A 13,264-nucleotide genomic window follows, 5' to 3' on the forward strand; every position below is an offset into this window, starting at 1 on the left:
ATTAAAATTGAAGCCCATGTGTGAGTTTTTACTTTCAGTGTTTTGATTTGGGGGGGTCTTGCTTGGTTTTTGTTTTTGTTTTATTTGGGCCACAAATACATTTATGTAAACATTTCCTTCTAAATTATACCAGTCTCCAATTGAATGACACCTTTATGAGAAGTTTCTGACTAAACAGAAAATTAGAGTCAACTTCACACAAAACTGTATTTTATGAGCCACATTTATTTATTTTTTCCTAATCTGCTATTCTTTAGCAAATGCAGATGACTTTAAAACAGATTAATTTCAAAATAGGAATCTGCATTAAAATGACCTTGCATTTCATTTTTCTGTATTTTGATTTAAAGACTAGCACATTAACTGTTGCTCTTTTTAAGTTAATTATTTAGTCTCTTTAGATCTCAATACTACCCCCTCTTCCTCCCAGTACCCCCTCATGCAAATCCTACCCAATTCCACCTTCTCCATCTCTTTTGATACGGGGAAGTCCCCCTCTAGTGTTACCCTCCACATATATCCCCCAATCCTTTCAATCCCCCAAACACCACCCCCCTCCGACTCCCCACACACACCAAGTTGCAGCTCATTTAGGTACATCCTCTCCCACTGAGACCAGACAAGGGCAGGCAGGCTACATACTGAGGGACGGCACCCGCTCCAATTATTGGGGGACCCGCATGAAGACCAAGCTGCTCATCTGCTCCATGCATGCAGGGGGCCTAGGTCCAGCACCAAAATTTCAACTTATGCCACAACTCTTGAAGAAGCAAATGGAACTTGCACATATTGTTAACGGCGGAATTCCAAGCCCGTTCATAAATTTCCACTCAAATACGGGACTATTTGTACTGTCCCGCTCATTGTCCTTATGAACTGCTTTCACAGTGATTTTTCTTTAGTCACTCCAGATTTAAAAGTTTTAATGTTAAAACCGATGCTAAGACAATGGATTGTATCGAACAGATAAGAAAAGGGCGTGCGTTTGGGTCTATATGTACCTTTTCTTTTATAAATTGGCTGTGATGCCTGGGAAGATACGTCTAATCAAATTGACATGAATCGAAAGTATCTTCCATTTTACAGCCCTCCCGGAAACAGAATGTGACAAAACTGGCACACATCTTAGACTCGACAACTCAAACTATTTTTATGATCTGGCGCCCCATCTTTGAAGTCCTCGTCATGCAGGATCCGACTTGTTTCCCTTCCAGAGCTTTGAGGTTCTTCTGGTCTTTGATCTCTCACTGGCCAGTCTCCATATTGGTTTTTTTTCCATGCTTCCTAGCTGCCCTCACAAACCACTGTCTACGCTCAGCAAGGGGAAAATGTGCTGTTTCAAAGGCTTTGGTGATTTCCTCGTCTACGTCAACCTGTAAGTAGCTTTCATCTCAGCCACGATGAGATGCCCCCTCCCTTCTCCTGAGCTTCCGGATGGTCTGTCTGGTGGGTTCCATCTGTCCTAGGATTGCCACCCAGCAAGGGCCAGTCACAGCTGGTGACATTTATAAAGACTGCATTCCTGTCTCATTTCAACAGAATGGTATCGCTGCCTCACACTTCTATCCCCGGAACAGAAATGAATGCTGTCATGTAATCGAGCTAACCCTTCTGAGACCTTTAGGGAACAGATTCCTTACATTTCCTAAGCTCATATATATATATATATATATATATATATATATACTTTATGCATATGCAATGTAGGTTTCTCTACATGGTAGCAATCGTGCTTCTTGGTAAACCAGTTGGCACAGAATACATACATGTGTGATGATCTCTATCCCGAACACTACAGTATTTGTCTCCCCTATCGCCCTTCCATTTGCTGTCCTGATTATTCTTTCACATAAGGCTTAAGCAGATGTGCCGCGTTGCTTCTTTATGGCTGTATGAGCGAACATCAGACATAAGGAGAAAAAACTGCATGACTTTCTCTCTCCAGTGTCATTTCATGGTTCTCACTACAGACGTCACAGAAAAAATGTCAAAGCATTTAGTGTCTGTTCTCAACGTTTAAAAAAAAAAGGAAATTAAAAGCACAATAAACAGAATAAGTGCCAAAAGACATCTAGATCGTGCTTTCAGTTTAAATATGTGGCTTCTTTTAATGAAATTTATAGCCAAGAGCCTAGGACCTTAGCTCAGTCCGTAGCAGAGCGCTTGCCAAGCACACAGAAGAACCCAGGCTGAATGCCCAGCAAACACAGACTGCAAAAGTTCATGGGGCAGTTTGTAGAGAACCAGGCACCCAGACCTTCAGTGCTACTCCCCTGTTCTTACTTACTCACCCTCGGTTGTAGTATTTAATATTAGAACAAGGAAAATTAAATATAGCTATTTCCTTTTAGAATATTCTCCTGGTATATTGCCTACATATCTGGAAACATCAGTAGGGGAGTTATTTGTATTAAAGGCAAGGAGGTAGCACGGTAGAGTGTTGAGTTGTTAAAGGGACTCTTTTTCCTCACGAAGCTTTTTTTTTTTAATTAATGAACCCATGAGGACAAAACAAGATGTACTAAAATGAAAAGTCCAAACAAGACAAAAGAAATAAAATAAAATATCTACCACGCCTGAAGTGATCAAAACGATAGTCACCTGTTAAAGGATTTATTCTCATGAGCATGATTTATAATTATTCAAGGGTATTAGTTTCTACCTAACACCTGCCTGGTGGATAGCCAATTAGCTTTCAAATTTTTCAACAAAATGGAAGATTTCAACTTTTGGTTTAGAAACAACCTTTAGAGAATAACAACGATCTCACAACAAAGCCCCAAGTCAACCACTTGCTGAATACAAGGTAATTTTTAACTTTCTGGTCAGAGTGCTTGGAGGTAACCCACAGGACAGAGAGGGTCACCTCCACTTGTCTGCCTCACCTTTCAAGAAGGGGCAGGATGTTGGAGTTTTATGTGCACTTAAACGATCTATCACTCATGGCACACCAGCAAGTGTGCAAAGTCCTTCACACTCACGTGAGGTAAATCCATCTGTGTCTCCTCACAGGCTGTCTCATCTCCCCATCATCCTTCAGGATCATTTTCACTGATCCTCAGGTACCTTCCGTGAAGCCACTTGTCTTGATTCTATGTGAGTGTCTACTACCCCGCCCCCCAATCCCCCAGTCACCAATTCTTCTTGTGCAAGGATTGATTTACATTCAGCCCGGTTTCTTCACAGCATCCAGGGCACTGTTTTTAACACAGAAGATTAGATGGTCCTCATTTTAGAGATTCCAAATGGCATCTTCTCACTATACTTATGGTGACTTCTATTTTTGTTTTGTTTCTTTTCTTTTTGAGACAGGATCTTACTATGTACCCCTAGCTGTCCTGGTACTCATTATATAGACCAGGCTGGTCTCCAACTCACAAAGATCTGCCTGCCTCTGCCGTCTGAGTGCTGGTATTAAAGGCATGAGTCACCATGCTGGCTATCAGTGAATTCTAGACTTGTCTCCTGCTCAGCTTCCTGTTTACCATAACACCACACTTGACCTTTCTATGCCTTAAGCGCCTTACTTTGTTTGCTCTAACCACAGGACCTTTGCCCTTGCCAAACTCTCAACACATCATGTACTTCTTCACACAGTCAGCAAGTAGCTCAATGACTTGTCCTCTTGAAAATCCTCCTTGAGTCCTCCATTTAAAGAAACCTACACTCATAGATCTGGCCTTTTCCCACATTACACTGTTTAATTTTCTCTGTAGCACTTACTAATATATGAGTATTTCTCAACCGCTCCTTCTTACTCACACATGAGCACCTTTTGCATGGAAGTGGAGCACCTCTTCTTACGTAGAACAACTTCCAGCACAGAGGGATGACCCTGAAAGCAACTGAGTCAGTGAACAGGCTCTCTCTCATTTACACTCCCTGTTATTATTTCAATATCATGTCTGAAGAAATTGAGCAATTTCTACAGTATTTTAAGGGCAGTAGACCCAGAGAGGAATCGTGGTAATACTTTAAGACTGACTTCATTACATCACTGAATCTGACATTACTAACATCCACACTGTTACCAAGCTCAGGCCCCAGGCTCTGTCTTCTTCATTTATCTGCTATTCGTGTGTGTGTGTGTGTGTGTGTGTGTGTGTGTGTGTGTGTGTGTGTGTGTGTGTGTGTGTGTGTGTGGCTCCCTCACACTATCAAGACTCTGAATTGATTAGCCTGGGTATCACTAAATGTTCCTTTAGCTATGATATATTTTGATCATATCTAAAGAGCCTATAGTAAGATTCAGAGCCCAGACACCCAGATCATTGGAAATGAGACTTATTTAAGATTCATAAGGAGTAAGTTAACACCTACCTTAGATGTTAGAAGGGTCAACATTTGTGACTTGAACTTTTCTGATTGGCCATCTATATTCATTGTATTAAGCCATCAGTAAGTACATTGCTAGAATGGAAATGTGGGCAGTGCCACTGTGGGATGCATCTGCCATGCTCTGGGCTGTCTGTGGGAAGATGTTCTGATGCCTGTGCTTCCTGGAGCAAGATGAGAGCATTGTGTGTTCTCTATGTTCAAAGCGTTTAGCAAAGGTCAAATTACTTCCTTTGCACTTCAGAACAACAAAAAAAGAATTAGACACTTGAGTGATTTATTCAGTACCTTTCACTTTGTGTAATATCAAAAGCAAGTTAAATTAGGGGGAAATCCATTATTTTCCTCATATAACCCACGTTAAGACAGAGGCCATCCTGTGCTTCTTCAGCCTCTTAAATTGTTAGCATACTTACTTGTGTATTAGGTGACATTGGCATTCGTGGCAAACAGATATCAATCAAAGCAGGGTGTGTGTGTGTGTGTGTGTGTGTGTGTGTGTGTGTGTGTGTGTGCCTTTCATCATGGAAACGCAATCTCTAGTGAGTTAGATTTTGCCAAAGATGTGCAAAGCTCAGTGAACAATGACGCACGGAAGGAGCTAAACCAAGTGGATGGTTTATAGTGAATGCCGCGGTACAGGGCACCTCTGAGATGGCCAAATGCCATTTTTTCCTGCTGTGTTTTACATATAAACATTGTCATGCCTCTAAGTACCTGGTTATCTAGCTGGAACACTAACGAGATTGAGTTAACACAAAAAAATGTACTGAAAAATAGATACAGATGAGGAAAGGTTAATACAGGAGACTTCCCCTGACTCAGCCTTAGATTGTGACTAGCTGATGACTTTGGGATGTTACTCTGGAATTCAAATCCAATCAAAGAAAAAAATACAATGTAATCAACTGCATCCGTACTGATACTATTAAAAAAAAATAAAGCAGGAGCTGTTTGTATGATAGTTATAGACAGATGTCTATTTTAAGACTTTTTCTCCATAAGTTGTCTTCTCAAAAGAAATCGAAAAACAAGTAAAGCAAATTACAGTGATTTCTCAGATGCTTGTAGTATCTACAACTTTTTTTAAAATTAAATATCTAATCATCTTCACAGTTCATCAGAAGTTCTAAACATCTTCCACAGAAATATTTACAGAAAAAAATAAAAAAAAATAGTAGTACCGATGTCCTGAAGATAATTTGTAGAAATAGAGGTCAATTTTGTTTATTTCGGGTTTTTTTGAGTATTATGTCTTAAAAGAGTGATTTTTAAAAAATATATTCTATATTCTATATATAAATATAGAATAATAATCACTGCCAATAAGCATTTGCAATAAAATACATTACTATCTTGTGAACTTTTGAGTCTGGGGTGGGACCCTGGAAAGACTTAAAATCTCCTCTTACCCGGCATATTCCAGATCATAGACTTTATGTGGACCAGTGGAAGGCATGGACTTCCTGGATGCTATGTGAAGAAATCACTCATCGAATACTTGTTCATCAAATTTACAAAATGAATGAGTGGATGGATTTAGTTGACAAGATTAAATGAGATACTGAGGGATATTTTAGGTCTTGAGTGCCAATAGTCTACAACTTCTCTTTGTTTGTGAAATTTACCTTGAGTCTACTCTTTATTTATTTATGCACTTCTCAACTTGTCTAAAATTATAATGGTTTACTCAGGAAAAAAAATTAGAGAATGTTATACATAGCCTCCAATCAAAAGAAGGAGAATCATGATTTCAGAGTCTCCATTTTCTTTTATTTCTTTATGAACTTGCCATGTAGAAAATGTCACTTTGGGCAATTTGCAGAAGCAGCAACAATGAAAAGACAGGATTCAAATTATTCATATGAATTGGCAAGTGCTTTATACACGCACAGCAGACATTCACAGTCTAGCCACCCATCCACACGGACGGTGTAGGGGAGTTGACAATGGTGAATAAGAAGGCATCCAGCGATAGTTACAGGGTTCTGTGGGCACAGAGAGAAAACTAGAAACTGAGACAGAGGGGCAGGGGAGGAGGAGAGCCAGGAAGGAGGAGCACTCCCCGAGACCTCCTCCCCTCAAGACAGAATGCTCATAGCACAGAATGTAGTGGAGAAGGGGATTTGACTGTTAACTTCTGAAAAGCAACTGTAATTTGCTCACTTGGAGAAAGAAAATACACACAGATGAAAAGGGAGCATGGCCAACCATTGAGAGGCAGGAAAATGTTCTTAAAAAAATCCAATTGACAGCAATAGCATGGATACAGATAAAGCTACAGATGTGTAGAAGAATTCAAGCCGAATGTGTTATGTCCATTAGCAATGTTATGCTAATGGCCTTCACTTTTACGAAAGGCAAGGAGCCATGGTGGGAAACTTTGATATTTCCATCCATCATTCTGTACTAGACCCTGTTCTTTAGCCATGGTTCCACTGAGGAATAAGAAGCTAGAGTAAAGTACTAGGGCAAGGCATGGTCATTGATCAAACTTAATTCTAGCTGACTCGTCTTTAAAATGACGTTCTCTTTGGTTACCTAAGAAATAATTAAAATTCTTTCTTAAAAAAAATCTCAAGATAAATCTGACTGAGGAGCTCTCAGCTCACAGTGTGGCCAAAAACTAAAAACGGATGCTTCACAATGCTCATATAGACAAGCTTGAGAAAACATGAAAAATTAGATTTTGTTTTATTACATGTTTCCTGAAACTCAACAATAAAATTTGAAAACTAACAGTAGCTGAATCAACCTGTAAAAAGTGTTTATTGTTTTAAAAAAATAATTTTTTAAAAATTATATTTATTGCTTGTTTAGCAAAAATTATACTTAGAAAAATAAAGGCCACCAAGAAGAAACCCCAGAGGAACAAGCTGAAACTGTCACAATTTGAACCGAATAAAATTGAGTCAGGAAATTGTTATGATGCCGGCAATCGTGAAGTTTAAATGAAAATTATGTTGTTGAATACTGGTTCGGGAAAATATAAATGGAAAAATTTATTATAGTAGAGACAGAGATGCCCTGGAAATTAAATTAACCTAATGAGAATTTCTTCTGCAGTTTAAAGAAAACTCTAATATGTTGGTGTTATCTAAAGGAATCTTTATTTTATAAAAAAAATCAAGTTAAAACATCCTTGTACCAAGATTATATGGTCTGAATATTCTCTGCTACTTTGAAAGCTACTGAATTGGAAGTGAGTCAAAGGGATGTACGCCGTGATTTCACTGGACCTCACAATTATCACTAACGTGTTCAGAAAATATTGCATGGTTTTCAAGTTATGTTAATGAATAGTATATTTTTAATGCTTGTATGATACTTTATAGATAAGCAAAGTGTCCAAAAATGGAAAATATCATACACCAGTGTTATAAAATCTGTACAGTTAGATTTTCAATTTCCTGCTCCCAGTGTAATGGCGTTTCCCAGTATGGAATGACTTCTGTTTCATAACTTATTACTCTCTGTACTTCTCTGATCAGAAGATAAGTTATTGTGGGTTCTTCTCTGTGTAAGAACACTTAAAATACCATGAACCTATTTTATCACCATAACTCTGATGACATTTCTTGGCACAACTGTGACTTAAATAAGGTTCACTAAACTGCTTGAATAAGAAAAAACTGTGTTAGTTACTCGTAGAGAAGTGTCTTTATCAGTGACCTTGGGTACAGTCCCCTGACCAACTAATACATGTCAGGTAAGGAAGGAGTTACTCTCAGAACTTGCCTTTCATCCAGTGGGGGAAGATCACTGCTTTACTGACTGATGTGAGGGTATGGTTTTTTTTGGTTGTTTGTTTCTAGTTGCTACAGTTTGAATGGGGAAGAGTTATTTTTCCTATATGAGTGCTAACCATTTTCTCTTGAATATTATTGCCTCTTAATTTTAATTTTTATCATGGGTAGGATACACAGAAGATCAGTTTAGTTAGTGAACTATCTTTTCACCTCAGATTATTGTCCCTCTTTTTAGAAAGAACAGGAAATAAACGTTTTACACATTATAAAGCTAAGCACGAGAAAACACAATCCTATCTGCTTGGGCTGAGGTCTGTAATAAAGAATTAAATAAAAAAAAATTGAAAATCTTGTTTATTATCTTTCACAAATGAATCAGTTGACAGAACTCCGATGAGACACTGAAGATTTTTATTTTTTATCACACATCAGCTTTGTATACATCTGTTGCCATCCTTGATAAGAGGGGAGGAAACATTGTCTCGATTTATTTTTTTGTCTTTTCTGTGTGGTGCGCAAACATGTAATTTTCTGCTTCTAATTGTTATCTCTAAGGGTTTATTGACAGATAAAAATTAAATTAACTCATCAACATGTAAGTAGGAATACATTCAAGTCTTTCAATAATAATTAGATGTTTTAAAATCTAAATATTGGCTAGGGCTGTATACACAAAACTCAGTATATGTAACCAGTATAAATTTTATTTTTGTATATATGGATATTATATATTAATAGATATCATATGATGTTGCTAAGTGAATAATCTGAAGTGTTTAGTTTTTATTTTGTCTCCTCTCTAAAAGCTTCTATCTATGTATGAGTAGAAGCCATGCCTGGTCCTTCACTGACAGGCGACCTCTATGTGGTTAGGGAATCTAGTACAGAAAAATATAGATAATTAAACCTGGACAGAAATGGGGTCCATTACAGTTTCTTTCTGCATAAGTAATTTAATAGCATGATGACTAGAAAGAGTAGTGTGTGAGGTGATGGAAAATCTTCCACCCACCTTCGAAGGGAGCCTAGGACCAGCATCCAAACTACCACTGGCAAAGTCTGCCATGGTGCACCTGTTAGAGCTGCTGCTTGAGCTTCCTTCCGTCTTTCTTCCTGACCCCCTCCCCAGCATCGGTCTGACCTCTAACGAGACATTAGCAAGAGCCCTTCAAGGAAGAATTAAGGAAAATACTTCCATGAAGTTTCAAGAAATTTGGAATATCAACCCCCTCCAAATAGATAGGTATGAAAGAAAGAAATAACAAAAGGTATCAAACTGTAAACATATTAATTAAAAATAAATGTATGTAAGCATGACAAGATTTCTGTCTCCAGCCTCCCAGTGTGCCTCTTCCTATCCTCCCGGTCCTCCTCTCCTTTCTCTCATCCCCTCCCCTGTTCCTCATCTATAGCCGCCATCATCATTATCTATAGTTAGATGGAAGAGTTCCATTAGATGCCCATTGAAGGACCAGAACTCAGACTTAAACCCAGACACAGAATTTCAGAAAAACACGATAAAGTTTCTGCTTCCCTGTGGGGTACAGTCAGTAAAAACACATGTTCATTAACTCCCACCTGCATCATCATCACCACCACCACCACCATCATCACCAACACCACCACCACCACCATCATCACCACCACCACCACCACCACCACCATCATCATCATCATAATCACCACAATAATTGAAATAATCCTTGACAGACTCCAGGGAAAGGTGGTAGAAAATGTCAGAGAGGGAGACAGGACTTTTATGGAAAACCTTAGAGGCCAGGGAGACGTAGGAGAACTGGAGGTCGAAACCACATCTCACTGGTTCTCTTTGAACCAGTCATGGTGAAAGGAAAAGAAGAGAGAAGAGAGCAGAGGGGCGGGGAGGGAAGAGTTGGGGAGGGAAGGCGAAGAGAAGGGAAGGCTGTTCAGGAAGAGGAGTGTGCGAAGGGAGGGGAGTAAGACCAGCACTGGTGTTTGCCGGCCTGGCAGAATGAACGCCAGTGTGTAAATAAGGATTATAGCTGATGAGGAAACCTCAGGAGTGCCCACCCCTGCCATTTTAATCCTTTAAGTTATACAAAGAAAGAATGAGATTCAAACTGGTGACAAAAATACTGGCATATCACTGTAGACAGAAGATAATGAAGCCCAGAATTGAGGTGATCTCAGCGGAGATAAGGGAATGGGTTTTTGGTTTTGGTTTTGGTTGTTTGGCTGTCAGTAAAACACGCGGATGATTGCCCACAGGAAAAGGGCTTTTCCATTTCTGAAGGATTAGTATGGAGGTGGGAACTAAGCTCAAGAACACAGAGGTAACCGAGTTAGACCAAAGGAAAACAAAAATGGCTAAAGGACGTGTGTTCAAGGCCCTCAGTAGTAAACAGGCAAGGGTGTGTGTGTGGAGATCCAGGAGACACAGACGACATAACAGATGACCACAGTGTGTAAACCAAGCACTACATATATGTGTCATGTCTGCAAAGCTGCATGTAGGTATGTATGTGCGCGTGAACCAGGCAGAAACGAGCGCATGCTGCCCTCACTGCTTGTCGCTGTTGGAAAGGCACCAAATAGAACGAGAAGGCAGCTGCCTGCAGTTCCCTACTCCGCTCCTGTGTTCAGAGTGTGGAGCCACAGAGGGATACCTGATTACTAATCTGCCTTTGCCCTCCTCTAGCAAAGTACTTTTCAAATTCTAGCAATGACAAGGGTAGGAGAAAATGTGTTAGGTGTAAAAGAAAAAAAATGAAAGTAGTAAGTCCTCATCCCCAAAGCCTAGGCTCCCCCATTATTTTTATAACATAATAAGAGTGAGTCAAATTCGACAAATAATGTGTATCAAAATGTTATGATATGTAAGGCCAAGTACCTATTTGTTACATGAGATTATTTTAACGGTGATGGAAAAACTAAGAGCTGTGCTCAGGAAATGAGCTCTCACAGCTGGGACTCAGAACAAAGCTCACTACGCTGTTCAGGGCCCAGCTAAAGACGCTTCAGCCATTAGGTGATGGGGATGGTAGATAGGCCTAGCGAAAAACTTGACTAGGGGTAGAAAACCTGAGCTCCACCTGCGCTCTCTGTGCTATCGCGGTGCCCTAGAACGACTAACAAGTTTTAAACAAGCATTCAGAATCCAACTGTCCCGGCAAAGAGGCACAGAGCAGAGAGATCAGGGACATTCTGTGAGTCAAAAACACAGCATTACAGTTGCTCTGGAAGACCTTAAATTTAACGTCGGTCTCATGTGGATTTCATAAGTAAAATAAAATGCCAGAGTGGTGTGTACTTTCCGTGGATCCTACACTAGTGTTTTATTGTGCTTCTTTATTTTTCTAAAGCATGCAATAAGAGTTGTTCCCTGAAAGTTTATTTCCTATAGATACTGCATTAATTTATCCCATGAAAAAAAATGTAGGATCTGAGTCAATTGTTGCTTAATAAAGTACATGATTTAAAGCCTTAATACGTTCTCAACACTAAACAAAAACGTGTCTTGAAATGGTAAGCACCATTTTCAAATACGAATGATTTATGTAAGTGTGTGTATTTCCAACAGTAAGCACACACATTAAGGAAAACTATCCTTAGAAAAATATTTACCCTCAGCATTGTGGGAGCAATTATGTTAAACTTGGTCCTTATCAAACCATTCCCTCAGCAATCTATCACCTAGCCGTTATCCACATATTGATTAATAATATATCTATCTTTTAGAATAAAATATTTATTCTAAAATAAATTTACTTTATAAATAAAGTATTTATAGCAAAGTTGATTTAAAGGTTTATACACACTTTGATTATGAATTCAAATATGCTTCCAGTACAAAAAAAATAATACCCTGATTTATAATTCAGTGGTGACTTGCTCTATGACCTGAAGGTACCTCAATGTTCTTTCACACCCATTTAAAAAGAATCAGGAACTTGCTCTGAGGAGGGTACTTACAGTGGAAATATACCAATGTATGATAAAAATACATAGATGCCCCCTTCAATTCATCTTCACAATTCACTTTTCATTATAACAAAAATCATAGAGGGCTGACGACTTGAGAAGTTTGTGCATTGTGACAAGATTCTGAGGCTCTCTGTGTCTTTAAAACTGTCTTTATGCTGGAAATCTCACCCAAGCAAGTTCACAGCTTACCTAGATGGATTTTTATTTTTAAAAAACATCCGTCTTTCCAATTAAAAAGCAAGGCAAACTTATTGCGGTCGCATCAACAAACTAGTGTCTGAGGCTGCATCTCTCTACAGGCCCACAAAGCATACATTAGCCATGTTAGTACCCCGTGTATGAGGGGAAACGAGAGGAGTAAACATCGGGAAAAAAATAAAATTGTGTTCTGAGAAGACTAATTATTTTCCCTATCTAAAAGTATCTAAGATTAAACACCGTAAGGAGAAATGTCGTCTATCGGTTACTTGCTACTCAACCAGACTCACGTCTCAAACTGAAACTGCTCAGGAGATAATTTATTGTACAGACCAGAAGTGTGAGAAGGCCTCAAACTTCAGTAAGCTGTGCCTGCTTGGTGCCACCCTCTCCTAAAGGACACAGCATTTGTGTGAATTTTACGAATTGTAACACTTCTACCTTTTCAAGTCTGTGCTCTGTACCCATCACCAGGAAGGGCGGTGGCTAGACAAGAATTTCCACAGCAAAATTCACAAGAACCCTTGTCGCAGAACTAAAATGAATAATTCAAAACACATTCTGTGCTAAGACAATGTGGAGAATTAACATTTTTTTGAAGCACCTAATGCTCTTGTCAGCCTCTTTGTAGCCAAGTATTCAAAACCCTATTTTAATAATCATTAACATTTGAGGAAATAAGTCCTCCGAAGAGACTGGCTTACACAAGCAACTAAAGCTGTCTCGCGATTTTAAACCCTTCATATTTTGATCAAAAGCGTTAAAAACTGACTTAGTTAACAATTCCTCTAACTGTGGCAGAAGCGGTCAATTGCTTTAGTAACATCCCTGAACAGTTTGCAAACAGAGAGATAGTGAGAGAGAGAGAGAGAGGGAGAGAGAGAGAGAGAGAGAGAGAGAGAGAGAGAGAGAGAGAGAGAGAGAGAGCTTTCCTATTAAACTATGATCTTCCCCTGAAACATTTATGTATTTCAAACAGAAACAGTGTATGCTGCCCTCCAGTAGGGCATACTTGTCCT

The 13,264-nt window shown here is 39.1% G+C and overlaps 1 protein-coding gene across 2 annotated transcripts in view; it reads right to left on the reverse strand.

Annotated features, from left to right (window-relative positions):
* Ptprc (protein tyrosine phosphatase receptor type C) overlaps window positions 1–13,264 on the reverse strand; it is a 112,950-nt gene that overhangs the window by 99,400 nt on the left and 286 nt on the right. The window lies entirely within an intron of this gene.

The sequence above is a fragment of the Rattus rattus genome, chromosome 10, assembly GCF_011064425.1.
Source record: "Rattus rattus isolate New Zealand chromosome 10, Rrattus_CSIRO_v1, whole genome shotgun sequence".
Classification (NCBI taxonomy): domain Eukaryota; kingdom Metazoa; phylum Chordata; class Mammalia; order Rodentia; family Muridae; genus Rattus; species Rattus rattus.